Raw genomic sequence first — 6,000 nt, forward strand, 5'->3', positions numbered from 1 at the left:
AACTTCACACAGCCTTGTCACCACATCTGCTCCCAGGGTTACACACTAGTGTATGAGGCAGCCCAATTTTTTTCCCCCACTAATTTCTCTTTTGACCAATCACATCAGATCTTTTTTCAGAGATGATCTGATTGGTCAAAAGACAAACGAGTGAAAACATTTCAGATTTGGGCTGCCTGTCTAAAGGAAGCCTAACTGCCATTCCACCTGGTTCTATCAAATCAAAAATCAAATCAAACTTTATTAGTCACATGCGCCGAATACGACAGGTCTGTAGACTTTACAGTGAAATGCTGAATACAACAGGTCTGTAGACCTTACAGTGAAATGCTGAATACAACAGGTGTAGTAGACCTTACAGTGAAATGCTGAATACGACAGGTCTGTAGACCTTACAGTGAAATGCTGAATACGACAGGTCTGTAGACCTTACAGGGAAATGCTGAATACAACAGGTCTGTAGACCTTACAGTGAAATGCTGAATACAACAGGTCTGTAGACCTTACAGGGAAATGCTGAATACAACAGGTGTAGTAGACCTCACAGTGAAATGCTGAATACAACAGGTGTAGTAGACCTTACAGTGAAATGCTGAATACAACAGGTGTAGTAGACCTTACAGTGAAATGCTGAATACGACAGGTCTGTAGACCTCACAGGGAAATGCTGAATACAACAGGTCTGTAGACCTTACAGTGAAATGCTGAATACAACAGGTCTGTAGACCTCACAGGGAAATGCTGAATACAACAGGTGTAGTAGACCTCACAGTGAAATGCTGAATACAACAGGTGTAGTAGACCTTACAGTGAAATGCTGAATACAACAGGTGTAGTAGACCTTACAGTGAAATGCTGAATACAACAGGTGTAGACCTCACAGTGAAATGCTGAATACAACAGGTGTAGTAGACCTCACAGTGAAATGCTGAATACAACAGGTGTAGTAGACCTCACAGTGAAATGCTGAATACAACAGGTGTAGTAGACCTTACAGTGAAATGCTGAATACAACAGGTGTAGTAGACCTCACAGTGAAATGCTGAATACAACAGGTGTAGTAGACCTCACAGTGAAATGCTGAATACAACAGGTGTAGTAGACCTTACAGTGAAATGCTGAATACAACAGGTGTAGTAGACCTTACAGTGACATGCTGAATACAACAGGTCTGTAGACCTCACAGTGAAATGCTTACTTACAAGCCCTTTAACCAACAATGCAGTTTAAAAAAATACAGATAAGAATAAGAGATAAAAGTAACAAGTAATTAAAGAGCAGCAGTGAAATAACAATAGCGAGACTATATACAGGGGGGGGGGGGGGGTACAGAGTCAATGTGTGGGGGCACTGTTTAGTTGAGGTAATATGTACATGTAGGTAGAGTTATTAAAGTGACTATGCATAGACGATAACAACAGAGAGTAGCAGTGGTGTAAAGAGGTGGTGTGGGGCATTATGAAGCTTAAAACAGACTGCTCGTTAACAATTAAGATGTAGACTTGTAGGTAAACTGACAGTCCTTTTTGATATCTCCTACAGTGTTGGTTATAGCCCATATGTAGTCAGACCAGAGAAGGGGTGTATCTCAACTCTAAAACTGACATCCTTTCCTCATCTCCTTCACCTCATATACACTCATTTGAATTGACAGGATAGGTCATGTGTTGGATCCCTACCTATCGGGAATGCGGTTTTTCACCAGTCCAGTTCTACCATAATCAGTGCAGATGAAGGAAAGGAGATGAGAAGGAGACATTTTAGACTACCGAGATGCATCCAAGCCAAGTTCTGAGGATTCTAACAGAAACATGGGGAGAGGGACGACAGTAGAGAGCTTCCAAGTTCCTCCGTGTCCACATCACTAAGGAATTCGCATAGTCCACACCCACAAACAGTTGTGAAGGCCCGGCAAAACAACACCTCGTCCCGACCGAAGGAGGTGGTCTTTAGATCCTCAGAAAGTTCTACAGCTGCAACACGGAGAGCATCTTGAGTGGCTGCCTTGGCATGGCAACTGAGACCGTGCTCCCTGCCATACAGGACCTCTAGACCAGGTGGTGTCAGAGACAAACCCCTTAAAAATTGTCAAAGACTCCACAGCCACCCAAGTCGTAAACACCCTGAACAGCTTCTACCCCCAAGCCATATCGACTGGTAACCCGTGTACATAGCCATGTTATCGGTACACATTGTGTTTTTATTCCTCGTTTTTATTCCTCGTTTTTATTCCTCGTTTTTTTCTCTCATCATTGTTGGGAAGGGCCCGTAAGCATTTCCTAGTTATTCTACACCTGTTGTTAACCAAGCATGTGGTAAATACAACGTGACAAATAGACTCAATACCTTAAAAAAAGTTCAATACCGGATACATCAATTCCAATAAAATAAAAAATAGTTGTTGGAACTCCTACCACACCGTTGGTTCATGTCATCATCACTTGTCCTCAAAGGGGTGGGGGGGGGGGGGGGGGGGGACAATGTACAGGAGTGTGGTGCTTGACTGAGATTGGCAGGGGGGGGGGGGGGGGACAAAAGATGGGGGGGGACCCTAGAGAAAAAGAAATGGACCAATTCTCTCCTTTCTATCTCTGAGTACAACATAGCTGTCTATAGTTGTCTTATCCCAGACACTAATCTACTGAGATTGAGCAAATCAAAAGCGGTCCTCAAAAAACTGGCCAATAGTTGTGTGAGTCCTGCTGCTTGAAGGTTCCTCAACTCTGTCATGAATGTGGCATGGCTCTCTTTCCATCCAGCCATTTGAAATAGGGGAAAAAAGACACTTTTGTCATCAACAACATGCATGCAACAAGATAGACCTTATATTGTGGCTGACACAATATTGATGAATTTCTAGAAATCAGGTCATCAATACACTTCTACAATGTAATTGCCTTGATAAACATCTCGAAGAATGTCATTGCCTTGTATTTCTTTATTTAATTTGCCTTTAACATTGTCAACAGATATACAGCTTATTGCTTGATACTGTATCATATTAACCATAATAAACTGTACAGACAAAATGGTAAACAAAGTAACATCACGTTAGTTCTCTGCTTGCAAGTTAGCAACAACCCATCTCTCCAAGTTGACACCGCCTCGCTAAATCGCAATCTATTTGTATAAATATCACTCAGAGTTCCATGCTGCTCACACTGAGAGAAAAAAAAATGTCGGCCATGTTTTAAAGGAGGGTATGAAAGCTCCGTCTGAAGATTTCACACAATTCATATGGTGATCGGAATGTGAGAAGACAATCGGGCTAGCTGTGTAAAGTAAAGTAGGACATGACTGAAAATAAATTGTACCTTTATTCCGAGGGGAACGTCTTCAAGATGTACCGGTTCCCCTCGGCTAACCGGATCTCTGCCTCTAAGCTGTGGAAATAATAATAATAATAATAATAATAATAATAATAAATGGTTATCGAGTGATTTATTTTGTCAGGGTTAGTTAGCAACTTTAACACAAGATGATCTAAATCGGGATCCCGCTAAGTGTCTTCTAGGGGGCGGTTCGTCCCGGTGGTACAGTACCTTCATGAAAGTCTCAACAGCGCCTTTTTGCTATGTCCAGATAGGTAGTACCCAGGTGGGTGCGCTGGTTCATTGAAGCGGACGTGTCTATCAGAAAAACACGGGCATTGTGTTGGTGACAACATGTTCTGCATGGACTTGGGTGTCAGTGCAACCTGTCAAAACTGGAAGAAAAAAATAATAATATGTTGTTCTCCTGCCGCCTCAGTTAGCTAACGTTAGCTAGCTAGCTTTCTAGCTAAACTGCCTTACACTTCTTCTGTCTCACACATTTAAAAATTTTTTATATAAAGACTCAGATTAGTGTGTGATGCCTTTCTTCAATAAACTGAAATAACCCTTGGGGAATACTATTAGTTCAAGAGGGAATATGAGGCTTTAAATATATATATATATATATTTAGTCAATAGCTGTAAGTTTCCAGTCACATCTTGTCCCTGTTTCTCCTGTCTCCTGGTTTAAATCCGCTCCTTGACACCAAGTGATCTTTGTGCGTCACATGCCAACACATTCGGCTACTGATTGTCTCTTTGAAGTTGCTTAATTACCATCTTTAAATAAGGCAAAGGCCATAAGATCCGTCTGCACGTCAGTGTTGCCATGGTCAAGGTCCCCCCCCCCAAATTGGGCTAATTTGAAAACGTTATATGTCGCGGGTTGCAGATTTTTTGGGCTATTTCTAAAGTTGCATGGTGGCCGCCATGACATTTCTCTTAAAATATATATATATATTTCACTGTGACCTGCTGCTGCTGACTGTCAGGCAGTGAGGCAGACTGTTGCTGAGCGAGTGAGTGAAGAACCAGTGAAAATCAAAAACCAGTGTAAATACAACCTTATTAAAGTTTATTTATTTTCCCTTTTATACTTTAACTATTTGCACATCATTACAACACGGTATATAGACATAATATGACCTTTTTTTTTGGTGAGTGTAATGTTTACTGTACATTTGTTATTGTTTATTTCACTTTTTGTTTATTATCTATTTCACTTGCTTTGGCAATGTAAACATATGTTTCCCGTGCCAATAAAGCCCCTTAAATTGAAATTGAGTGGTGGGGAGGGCCGGAGGTGTGTGTGTGTGTGTGTGTTGAGAGCAGTACAGTTATTGGCTGAGTCACGTGAGCGCAAGGAGAGCGAGAGTAGCACGTGCGCACTTCCTGTTTACCAGTTGTAGGTGGGCTGTATAGATTGTCATTATGGAGACACCTATTTCAAATCCATTTTCGATTATAAATAAAACAACAACTTATTAATACTCTAGAACTGATGCAGGTCTAGAAATAATGGGGACAAAGCCCTGGAAAACGACTTTGGGCGCACTAGAGCGCATTACATAAATACGCTCGGGGGTGGTTTAAACTGCGTTATAATGTTGACTGCTTATAGAAAACGCTATCAAGCGAAGTGTTTTATGCATGCTTGGTTCTTGGGTCTCGAGGGCTGCCGGAGTGGAAATTTAAAATGGATGTTATTTGAACTCCCTGGCGTAGTTATTTTTATGGGGGAAACGTCTTCAATGAAACTGACATTAGGCTAAATGTGAAGAATTATACATTTGCCTCTGTGGGCTCCCGAGTGGCGCAGTGGTCTAAGGCACTGCATCTCAGTGCAAGAGATCACTACAGAGGTCACTACAGTCCCTGGTTCGAATCCAGACTGTCTCGTAGGGCGGAGTCCCATAGGGCGGTGCACCATTGTCCCAGCGTCATCCAGGTTCCGTCCCTCTCTTCGCCCCAACCTGGGCTCGAACCAGGGACCCTTGCACACATCAACAACTGACACCCCACGAAGCATCGTTACCCATCGCGCCACAAAAGCCGCGGCCCTTGCAACTCAAGGGGAAACCCTACTTCAAGTCTCAGAGCGAGTGACGTCACCGATTGAAACGCTATTAGCGCGCACCACCAAACTAACTAGCCATTTCACATCGGTTACACATGCATGCTTTGTTCTTCTCAGATTACAATCTGAGTGTGCACATCAAATTAATCTGAGGCTTTAATCTGATGTTTGGACTGTTTGGTTCATGAAATAATATGAATACATTTTAATAATCAATCCTATTTTATGAAATGTTATTTTATGACATACTTAGACAATAGGGCTTTTGTTTCAATTTGCTATTTACATTTGTTATATTCTTGTACATAGTGGACAATTCTCTGATGTGCTGCAATGTAAATTCTGAAATCCAGTCAATAAAAAAAGTTTATTTAATTTATTTTAATTATTATTAATCGACTTTGGATATTGATCGTGTTAAGGAAAAGGAGGGGGTGAGGTGGTAGAGAAGGCACAAATATATAAGCAAAATTGAAATTAGGATTACACTGAAAATAACCCAAGAATAACAAAAAAATGGCCCAGCTGCTGGGTCAATCCCCCAACCCAATGTGCTGGGTTTATGTCACAACTCAACACACTTCGTTGTTTTAACCCAGCAATATAGTC

The 6,000-nt window shown here is 41.6% G+C and overlaps 1 pseudogene; it reads right to left on the minus strand.

Annotated features, from left to right (window-relative positions):
- Positions 1-3,814, minus strand: part of LOC106596321 (integrator complex subunit 6-like) — a 28,944-nt pseudogene extending 25,130 nt beyond the window's left edge.
- Positions 3,815-6,000: the final 2,186 nt, after the last annotated feature.

Source organism: Salmo salar, chromosome 25 (assembly GCF_965601325.2).
Source record: "Salmo salar chromosome 25, fSalSal1, whole genome shotgun sequence".
NCBI classification, from domain to species: Eukaryota; Metazoa; Chordata; class Actinopteri; order Salmoniformes; family Salmonidae; genus Salmo; species Salmo salar.